Here is a 12,686-nt window from a genome sequence, read left to right as displayed (position 1 = left end):
AACAGATAAGCATAACATCATCTATGCAATATTTCACAAAATTACTCCAATAACAACAAAATAGAGTATCATCATAAACTCTAAACTAACGTTCCCCCAGTGTTACAATATCAGAGCATGACACCGACACAACAACTAAACCGACTGACTCATGAGCTAATCCTCACCGAGCCAAAAGCCGCTACTCGCCAATCTGAAATCATCAAAGTAAGGGTGAGTCTCATTCACAATTAACAAATGTTATCGAATCATAAACAATAACACATCATAGTCACATTATTCATCCAATTTCATTATATTCAGATTGTCAGGAAGTACTCATCAACACACAACACAAATAGAATACATTACCAAGAGGCAACACCATAATTCATCCAAACAAATCATAACCATTACACAATCATCACATATTATAACATTGGACAATCTTCCATTCATGTTATAATATCACATGTAACCTAATGCAAATGCAACTATATGCATGTGGTACCAAAATCTGGGATAACCCAACTCACCGATCCACCATCGTCAAGGATACGGCAACACCCACTCACTAATTCCACACAATGGGAATTAGCTACCACTGATCCACCATCGTCAAGGATCAGCCACATAATGATTATGAAATGCATGTATCAACCATAACATGCTCATCACCCACATAAATCAACCAAATGTCATAATCATCAATCACCACAATAATCAATAGCCATACACAGTTATGCTATTTCTCAACCATAATAAAATACATATTTTACATCAACAATATATGTATAACAAACACCAATTACAACCACAACATCATAACAGGTAAATCATTCATCATACTGTGCAACAACAATAACCTCCCTCACAATCGTGTACCAAGTACGACAAAGCAACTCATCAACGACAGAGTATTTACCTCATCATTCATCAAAACACATGATAGCCATATTTACCATGAACAACACCCATTTGCACAATTAACAGAAGCAACCACATTATCACAACATACATCATTGCACATATTCAACTATGCACACAACAACCATTGCACCTCATCAGCTATACAAAACCAGAATAAACCACATTTGAAGAAAATGATACTTTTCAAAATAAAATCAAGTTATTATTGTTTTATTCATTTCATATGGTAGAACATTCAATTTAAGGAACAACGTCCAAAACGGTGTCTAAAACGGACTTACGGTTTGAAAGTTACACATCTTTAACTTTTTACAAGAAAACAGTTATCGCTACAGCACGCGGCGCAACCAAAGTTCGCGGCGCGACCTGAAGCACACAAACACATTCGCGGCGCCAACCTATGCACGCGGCGCGATGCGAGAAAACAAGTACGCCTTCGCGGCGCGCACCTACCTTCGCGGCGCGAACTGGCAAAAACCAGAGATCTCACATCGATGGACAGCATTACGGGATTCATCCCAAAATCCCCAAAACCCAAATCAAGTTATATCATGAACCTCAAATACCACCATATCAGCCACATACATGTTATAACATAAATATAACACACAAAGGGGATCATTCAATCATCATAACAGCCATATAATCATACAATTCATCACGTCAAACAATTCCCATCAAGATCATCCCAAAACCCCAACCTAACGTATAACCAATTGACACAAACAATGTATCTAAATCAGTCCCATCATCTATAATACGATAAAAGATATTAACCGGAAGAGTCCCCCCTTACCTTAGCCAAAAATCTGGACTTTTCCCCTTCTTCTTCATCAAACCCGTAAGCCCTTTTTCCCTCAAATTCAGCAAGAATCTCCCATCTTCAAACTCGCTTATATCCCTCATCGAGAACCTCCCTGACACGAATTAATATATCAAATCGAAGGAAATTTCGTGTAGAATCCGAATCTTCGAGAATTACCTGATTTGGAGTTACGAGCCGAGAGTTATGACCCATTTTGTGAAGGCTGCACCATGAATACGAAAATGGCTTTTGTATATGAGTTCTCTCCTTCTTCCTCTTAGGTTTTCCTCTTTTCTTTTCCAATTTTCTTCTTTTTCTTATTTTATCAAAACATAACATAATTTAGTAATGGGCTTCTTCACACTAACACCTCCACATTACTAACTCCACCAATGGCCCAACACTACATTTTATTATTTCTTCCCACATAATTCCAATAAAATGCTAATTCAAATTAATTAATTTAAAACTTAATTAAATTAATTAAATAATAAATTTTGGGATGTTACAACTCTCCCCCACTAAAAGAGTTTTCGTCCTCGAAAACATACCTCAAGTAACCAGCTCGTATAAGAGTCCTCCACCTGACTCTCCAGCTCCCTATCAACATTACTATCGATCAATCCTCAAAATCCATCTGACATAACCAACAGAAAACATGTTTCATACATTCAAATCCCAATTCTTACGTCGCATTTGACTATCCAAACGTATACCACTCGCTATAGCTCCAAAAGGTTAACAACCTATACAATACGCTCAACAGCCGAGTAATACAATTACACGATCTATAGTATGATCGCACGGATCAACACTGCAGTAATGCATACCATCTACCAACATACCAACCTTAGACATACTCTTCCATCTGAGCGATAAAATACTACTTACACTTTTCACCAACCGCTTCCTTCAAGAAACCCAATACTCATATTCCTATACCATTGAATTCCAATTATCTGACTCCTCTTAAGTCAAGCCATCAATTATCCAACACTTTACATTCCTTTTTTTTTTTTTTTTGCACTACTCTGATTACTCATCACAATCATCTATACCAAATAGATTTCTGAGTTTCACCCGATTCCGATTCTCCTTACTCATTCGTCCAAGAATCATTCTTCATCATTCATGGTACTAATCTACCATTTAGCAATCTTTACTCGCATCCAACGAAAACCAATTCCGATTCACTTCCTCTATTTAAACATCCTAACCATCAGAACAAGTACACACTCATCAGCCTCAATATACCATCGCTTACAAAATAGCTCAACTAAGTCACGCTCTCTACTAAGAATCAAATCAACTCCGTCCTTCATAGAGTGTAATTCCTCATTATATCTGGAATCCACAATACCACCTTAACAACGAAACAAAATTATTATAGCATCATATAGTATCAACTCGTCGTTTTAATTTCGCCGAATATATACTCGTTAACTACGTACAACCGTAATAACGTATTCATCATCTCGGTAATTATTCAAAAGAGTTATAATTCTTCGACACGACATCCTTACATCCACTGGATCCTAAATCCAACTTATAGATCAAGACATATTCTCTATGTAGGCTTCCGACATATTAATTCCTTACTTCCCGCGAGTAGTACTCATAACATACTCCACATCACACTTTCGCTGCGCGACTCTGATTGCCCGTCTTAAGTCATCATCCACCATGTTGCACTCTTCCATATTCACTTCTTCATAAGTTCACACAACATAGTGAGTGATTATTCTCACGGCTTAGTATTCATCACATCTTAAACCATTAAGGTAACAAAACAAGCTTATCTCTTCTATATGATTCCATCTACTACCAACAAGAGATTTAGGGTGATCAAGTCCTAAATTTGTCAATATTAGTCGAAAATCATATTTAAGCATAAACCGTCGTTACTACATAATAGTGTCCCTTTCCGAGTTTGCACCCAAACTCATTAACATCGTCATAGTCCAATAATTCACTACGGTGTCCTTCTAGAATATCCTTCTGAAGCTCAAAACCTCAGTTACACAAATCCAATCACTCAACCTCATTACACTATTCTCGTCGATTCTGAATTCACCGCCTTTACCTTGGTAATTCAAGGTCAACCTATCGATCAACTCAACATCAGCTTTCTGACCTTCTCTAATCTTGTCAAGAATACTACTAGTCATCTTCTAGCATACTCAATCTAACACTATTAGGATCACCTTCACATACCAACTCAAGTCTCTAAATTGTCCAATTAAATCCAACTCATTCATCCTTAGCACCGACATATTTAAAGACTTCCTACGCAACACAATAGCACAACATTCATAACGTGCGGTTTTACTCCAAATTCTATGACATCTTTCATTCCCAAATATCATCCCACTCGACATCTCAACAAAGTCTTCCTTACATTTAATAAGTGTCAGAAATTCTCTAAAATTCTTCTTTTATACTTACCGTTACCTTGCCATCACAAATACGATTCCAATAGTTCTAAAGTTTATTCCATCTTTGCTACTAATTCAATCCTCACTAAAATCCATCGGTACTCAAATCATCTTTATTACCGAATATCTCATCGACTGATTCATCAACAACATGTCTTACTCAACTTCGTTTTGAATAATCACGGTAGTAGGCATTCCTATTCAACAATTTCACGCTTCCTTAACTGAATTCAGAATATCTTCTCATAGGATCACCTCTACTGTATTTATAACTCTCCCATAATGTAGAACATAATCTCTCCTCTTCATAGGTTCAAACGGCACATTAATCCGACACTCGGAACTCAAGATATGAATTTTCCAATCGTTGCCCGAAAATGCAACACTGACATCATGCAGCGACACTCTATACGATATATCCAAAACTCCTCAATTGGTAAATTCAATTCTTAAAATTACTCCTCAACAAACCTTCTAATTATTCCTTCGATCCATTCAACACTGTCACTGACATCCCGTGCCGTACCACAAACAAGTCTAGTTCTAAGAGCACGCGTAACCGCAACTTCACCTCTTTCCAACATCATCCTGTCACAATTAATTATGTTACAGCTGCTGCAACCATTTTTATAACGAAGTTCATCTCGTTAGCTTTCCAACGCTTCAAACGGAACTCAAATCGGATGTCCAGAACTCCAGTTATGAATTTTCGAAGTTCCGCAGCTATTCAGCAATTTTCCTGCGTTTTGCTTACGAAAATCTCTCTCCAAAACTCATTCTCCTCAACTCTATCACATTCCAAACAGCCCCTTATCATATCTCTTTACGTCCAAACATTATTATAACTTGAGCAACACTTCCCATCGCCGAAGCGCAATTTCTGGAACATTACGACATCAATCCTCTTCGCAAACTTGCAGCTGAACCTCTTCTGAGTCGTAAGGCTACTCAACTTGACAACTTCGCAGCACACCAGCAGAGCTGACACATTGCAACTTTCCAATTTCTTCTCTTACAATAACTGTCAATTACCTCTAATCATCTTCCTTCAAGATGTTCCAACTCAATTCCCAGTGAAGTCTTAATTCCAAGTCACCTTCAATTCGGGAAACAACAAACTACGACAACGCTCGCACTGTTGCCAACAACAGCCTACTGAATCAATCTTCTTGCAACTGAAACATAACCAAGAAGCGAAGCTTCTCCCCCACTTGTTTCAATCCAACACCTGCAACAAACAACCAAGTACCGACAGTGATTCACTCACATGTCGCGTACCAAGGAATAATACACCGACAGTATACAACCGTCGTGCAACTCAACTGACTCGACAACTGGCCGGACGGACCGACCTGCTCTGATACCACTATTGTAACACCCTTCTAAATCCCGTAGAAATTAATAAAATAATTCAGAGTAAAACATGAAAACAAGGGTGTCACAATTCAATTTAAAACAAATCTCATAAATCAATTGTCATGCTTCACTTAGGGGAAAATCATCCATTTAACAAAATCATGTTTCTATACAGCGGAACATTAATCAACAGATAAGCATAACATCATCTATGCAATATTTCACAAAATTACTCCAATAACAACAAAATAGAGTATCATCATAAACTCTAAACTAACGTTCCCCCAGTGTTACAATATCAGAGCATGACACCGACACAACAACTAAACCGACTGACTCATGAGCTAATCCTCACCGAGCCAAAAGCCGCTACTCGCCAATCTGAAATCATCAAAGTAAGGGTGAGTCTCATTCACAATTAACAAATGTTATCGAATCATAAACAATAACACATCATAGTCACATTATTCATCCAATTTCATTATATTCAGATTGTCAGGAAGTACTCATCAACACACAACACAAATAGAATACATTACCAAGAGGCAACACCATAATTCATCCAAACAAATCATAACCATTACACAATCATCACATATTATAACATTGGACAATCTTCCATTCATGTTATAATATCACATGTAACCTAATGCAAATGCAACTATATGCATGTGGTACCAAAATCTGGGATAACCCAACTCACCGATCCACCATCGTCAAGGATACGGCAACACCCACTCACTAATTCCACACAATGGGAATTAGCTACCACTGATCCACCATCGTCAAGGATCAGCCACATAATGATTATGAAATGCATGTATCAACCATAACATGCTCATCACCCACATAAATCAACCAAATGTCATAATCATCAATCACCACAATAATCAATAGCCATACACAGTTATGCTATTTCTCAACCATAATAAAATACATATTTTACATCAACAATATATGTATAACAAACACCAATTACAACCACAACATCATAACAGGTAAATCATTCATCATACTGTGCAACAACAATAACCTCCCTCACAATCGTGTACCAAGTACGACAAAGCAACTCATCAACGACAGAGTATTTACCTCATCATTCATCAAAACACATGATAGCCATATTTACCATGAACAACACCCATTTGCACAATTAACAGAAGCAACCACATTATCACAACATACATCATTGCACATATTCAACTATGCACACAACAACCATTGCACCTCATCAGCTATACAAAACCAGAATAAACCACATTTGAAGAAAATGATACTTTTCAAAATAAAATCAAGTTATTATTGTTTTATTCATTTCATATGGTAGAACATTCAATTTAAGGAACAACGTCCAAAACGGTGTCTAAAACGGACTTACGGTTTGAAAGTTACACATCTTTAACTTTTTACAAGAAAACAGTTATCGCTACAGCACGCGGCGCAACCAAAGTTCGCGGCGCGACCTGAAGCACACAAACACATTCGCGGCGCCAACCTATGCACGCGGCGCGATGCGAGAAAACAAGTACGCCTTCGCGGCGCGCACCTACCTTCGCGGCGCGAACTGGCAAAAACCAGAGATCTCACATCGATGGACAGCATTACGGGATTCATCCCAAAATCCCCAAAACCCAAATCAAGTTATATCATGAACCTCAAATACCACCATATCAGCCACATACATGTTATAACATAAATATAACACACAAAGGGGATCATTCAATCATCATAACAGCCATATAATCATACAATTCATCACGTCAAACAATTCCCATCAAGATCATCCCAAAACCCCAACCTAACGTATAACCAATTGACACAAACAATGTATCTAAATCAGTCCCATCATCTATAATACGATAAAAGATATTAACCGGAAGAGTCCCCCCTTACCTTAGCCAAAAATCTGGACTTTTCCCCTTCTTCTTCATCAAACCCGTAAGCCCTTTTTCCCTCAAATTCAGCAAGAATCTCCCATCTTCAAACTCGCTTATATCCCTCATCGAGAACCTCCCTGACACGAATTAATATATCAAATCGAAGGAAATTTCGTGTAGAATCCGAATCTTCGAGAATTACCTGATTTGGAGTTACGAGCCGAGAGTTATGACCCATTTTGTGAAGGCTGCACCATGAATACGAAAATGGCTTTTGTATATGAGTTCTCTCCTTCTTCCTCTTAGGTTTTCCTCTTTTCTTTTCCAATTTTCTTCTTTTTCTTATTTTATCAAAACATAACATAATTTAGTAATGGGCTTCTTCACACTAACACCTCCACATTACTAACTCCACCAATGGCCCAACACTACATTTTATTATTTCTTCCCACATAATTCCAATAAAATGCTAATTCAAATTAATTAATTTAAAACTTAATTAAATTAATTAAATAATAAATTTTGGGATGTTACAAAAGATACCCGAGCAAAACTAGAAAAATCCACCTCTGACTCTAACCAAGTTTACCTTGATGGATGGTTGAAAGATATCCGAGCCAAGAAAACAAAATCCACTTCTGACTCCAAGCAAGTTTACCTTGATGGATGGTTGAAGGATATCCGAGCTGAGAAAGGAAATTCAACCTCTGAATCCAAACAAGTTTACCTTGATGGATGGTTAAAAGATACTCGAAACTAGTTCATATCTTTGTTAGTCAATCTCTATGTCATTTCAAAAACTCATCATATTGTTCCTATGTTTTTAATTTCTATATATTGTAAGATCTTATTTCTATGTACTAAGTAAGGTCTCGTTTGTGTACTAAATAAGTTATTGTTTTTATGAACAAGATCTTATTTCTCTTCAGTTTTTCAAACATTAGTAGTTGTTTGTATAATATTTAAGGAAGGTAATGTTATATTTTATGAATTCAATGTGATTTTGCTTGATATTATATTTGATATATTTCATGAGTAAGCGATAAAAAAATTTAGTAAATATGACGCCTTGTTAAAATCTCTTACCCTTGCAGATGAAAAGAGAGTCACTCATCCACTTTATTTGTGTTTCACATTTTTAAAAGTAAGTCATGGTGGGTTATATTTTATACTTATTACCTTCAAAAGTAAACATGAACTGTAATAATACCTTAGATTTATTGAGTTCTAAAACCCGGGAACACCATCGTCGTTCACGTTTTATAAGCGCTACATGATAACTTATTTGTAAGACTCTTCCTATATATGAAAGAGTTTTCCAATCCTGTTATGTGCTACCATTTTTTTTAACACTAAGATGCCCTCCTTCATTTCTTGTGGTGTACAACTTAAGAATTTTATCTCCTTACAAATCTTTTTTTTTGTGAACTCTTGAATATGGACTATTTTGTACACATTGTCAATTAGATTTGTGGCGCATTAAATACATGTCTCATTTTCTTTAATTGATTCATAAAATATAAGTAAACAAATAAGTTTCATAACTCATATATATTAGGAAAAAATTGTAAGGTTTGAAAGTATGTTGGTAAGAGAATATGGCAAACTAACTCCATGAATGTTATACATTCTTCATTAAAATGTCCATGTATCCCGGTGGATGTGTCTAATTATACGGGTATCAAGGTGTTTAAAACATACACCATCTAAAAGGGTATTTCCTTGAAGAAGAGTGTGGTACCATGTGATATGACCATATTATCCATGACTTTCATAGACAAGATCTTTAAATACATATTAATAAATGGGGGGTGAGATTTAAATGAAATTATTTAAATATAGCATTATCAGTTGTAATTTAAGAATAATGATACCATTCATATAGTTGTTTAGGCCATAGCCCTTTCAATTCGTCCAGATTTTTCTGGATCTCCTAAAGGATAACATTGTCCATGGACTCTTCTTGGCAATTTACTCGTGGGTGTATAACTTATTCTAACTTGATTTGAAATTCTAGATAAATTATATGTGATTCACTTTGGTAACTTTAATTTCTAGATTATTCGTTTCCAATATAATCACCTCACTATGCCCATCGTGATATTTGACACTACTTCGACTTCAATCTATTTAGCGAATTAGTCCATGTCTACAAGAAATAATTTTAACTTCCTCTAAGATAGGGGAAAAGGTCCTAGAATATCCACTTCTCATTCTTAAATTTACCACAGAGAGGTTACCGAATAGAGTACCTCTACAGGGGTTGGGGTGAGGGGCATAGTGTATGTTTGAGTACCGTTGGCACTTGTGACACATGTTTACATAATCGTCAATGTCACTTAACCTATTTAGCCAATAATAAATGGATCTTAATTACTTGTTCACAAAAGTTATTCCTCTCATATGACCCTGGTAGACACCTTGGTGCACCTCCATTAGTATTATATCAGCTTCTCTCTCGCCTAAGCATATTAGCATTGGTGTAGACGTCCCTATCTTATGTAATTTACCTGCAGCGATAATATATATTGTATACAACTTTTTTCCGCTTTTCTGCTTCGTCTTTTCAATGGTTAATTGTTCTTACGTTACGTACTAAACTATGAGTTTTATCCAGCTTTTAATGACCACTATATCTACGATGTTGACGGCTGTGATTTATATTCGGGAGGCGAGCATTATATCTTTTACTACTACTTTGTTGTGGCATAACTTCTTCGTGATGACGAGTTTTGATAGAAGATTGATGTTGGATATTTCTTCCTTAGGCGCGTAAGTTACTTAAAAGAAATTGAAATGCTTCGCTAGCTCTTGAACATTTTGCAGATGCTTCACTACTTCTGCCTTTTTAGTTTAGTATTCGTCAACGACTTAACTAGTTACCAATTGAGAACAATTTCTTCCTCGTAGATTTAACGGGTCAATTTCTCTTGTTAAAGTCATTATTGTAATTTAAGCAACATATTCCATTTGGTTCTTACTAGCCTTCAATTTGAATCGCAATGCTTTTTATCTCAATATTGCTCTGGCTTTCTAATAATACTACATCCCTACTTCCCTTCAGTTGTCATGCTCTGTCCACTAACAAGATCCATATGTGGGGAGTGTATTTTCCTACAAGTGAGCTGAACTCTATCAAGAAATCAGCAAGGACTTGTGATTTTATACTCTCTCTTAGAACACACTATATACGATATTGAGATAATTATTTCGACCAATATATCATTCTTTCACAGAAGAACATGCTTGTGTGAAATACTTCTTCCGTCTCATAAAAAGTGTTTTATTTAAGCAATGCGCGATTATAAAGAAAATTATTAGATGAGTTAGTTTTTGTGAAAAAAAACTAATATCATTTACTAGAATATCCTTATTAATTGTAGTTAATAGAGTAGTTAAATAAAGTGAATGCTAATAAATAGCAGTATAGTTGTGAAAAATAATAATAAATGTTGCATTAAAATTATAAATGGACAATTATTTTGAGACAATAGAAAAACACAAATGTTACACTTTTTATATAAGACAGAGTAGTTTTACGTTACATTTAGGAAAAATAATCACAATGATAAACTAGAATATGGATATCAAACCTAATTACGCTTGAATCATGAAAGTTATTCTTAAGCAAAGAGACCGTATAAAATATACGGATGATTGGGAGGATATCATGAAGAATAAAAACTTCGATGTGAGTAAAGTCTATAAGGCGCTACAGATGTGTGACTAAAAATTTGAGTGGGGAGACTTGATGTATGGTAACATGGAGAGACCCCAAACTTGTATTATTATGTGGCTTACTTGTTGTGAGAATTGGATCGAACTCTAGTGGGTCGAAGAGTAGCTTCCTGTTTCGACAGAGAATGTGTCGAAGACCTACATACTATAGTCGAAGTGTGTTCTAGTATGTGGGTGTCCAAATGCTAGGGTTGTTAGTATTTCGAATTGGATATGTTTGTAATGTCCAATTGTTTAAGTTAGCTTGTACCCAAAGTTACCTTGTAATGGGTATTTGTGAAAAAAAACCCATTAGTTTAGTATGTTAGGTTTATTATAAATAGCATACTAGTATCTCATCATTGCATACTACAAATGCTAATTTAGGGTGAGAGGATTATTTGTTGTTCTTGTAACTTATAATCTTGACTGAAAGATAAAGGAAAGAATAGTAGTTATAACTAATCCTTGTTGTTCTTCTTCTTTATCATCTTTGTTTTTCATTGTGCTCCCCATTATAGTCTGTGAGAGGCATCCTTTTCACAATATTTAATACTCCTCTTATTTTTGAATGAGTTTCGTTTTAATTATTAAAATTTATTTCAAAATAAATTGTATTTTCATTTTTTAATACAAAAATATTTAATTTTTTTTAAAACTTTAATTGAAATATACTAACAGTATAAATAAATCACAAGTGTTAATTTGTTAAATATATTTGATTTTTATTTAATTTTTTTAAAATAACATAATTGAACAGTCGTAATGCGTTGATAGCATAATAAGTTTAACATTGACAATGCATCGCAATTAATTTTTTTTAATTATGTCACTTAATTATTATACATTATAGTATTTCTATCATATTTATAAAACTATTTTAATAAAAGTGCATTTTTTATGACTAGATAATTACATTAACCTTAAATAGTGTACAAAAGTTTTAAATGATATTCATTTTAAAATAGAGGGAGTATGCACGTGACAATTTATAGGTAAAAAAAATACTGTTGTGTATTAGTAATATACTGTAACTAGTTGTATTAAATTTTTTTCTTACTCTCATTAAATTGCTTTTTGGATAACTACAAAATATTAACTTCACCTTAACTACATAGGCATGCAAACTTTACATGTGAACATCTTGAACATGCAAGCCTCTACACATTATTTTAGAGTTCTGCTAAGGCTCTTTTGTAATTATTGCTGGCTATGTAGTGAATCTCTAGGACTTTTGTAATTATTGCTGGCTATGTAGTGAATCTCTAGGACTTGATAATAGAAGATTCCAACTCAAGATTCACAAGTTTTCAATAAATAAGACATGTGTCATACCCCAAAATTTTCCCATCATATTTCAAAATATTTTGGCTCAAGCATTGAGAAATAAGCCTGACTATCTCTCTCCTAAGCATTCAACCCACTATTAGGGTTTAGCTTCTCTCAAATATCAAATCAAGTTCTAAGACCTCAAATGGATCCCATGGCTTCTCATATGCTTCAAAGGGGTCCTCATGCTAAGTTTCAAGCTCTGATTCATAAAATTGCTCCGTCAACTGCTCAAATGGTCAACAGTCGACCAATTGG

The sequence above is a fragment of the Vicia villosa genome, linkage group LG3 (assembly GCF_029867415.1).
Source record: "Vicia villosa cultivar HV-30 ecotype Madison, WI linkage group LG3, Vvil1.0, whole genome shotgun sequence".
Taxonomy (NCBI): Eukaryota; Viridiplantae; Streptophyta; class Magnoliopsida; order Fabales; family Fabaceae; genus Vicia; species Vicia villosa.
Note: the sequence above shows the minus strand (reverse complement) of the source record.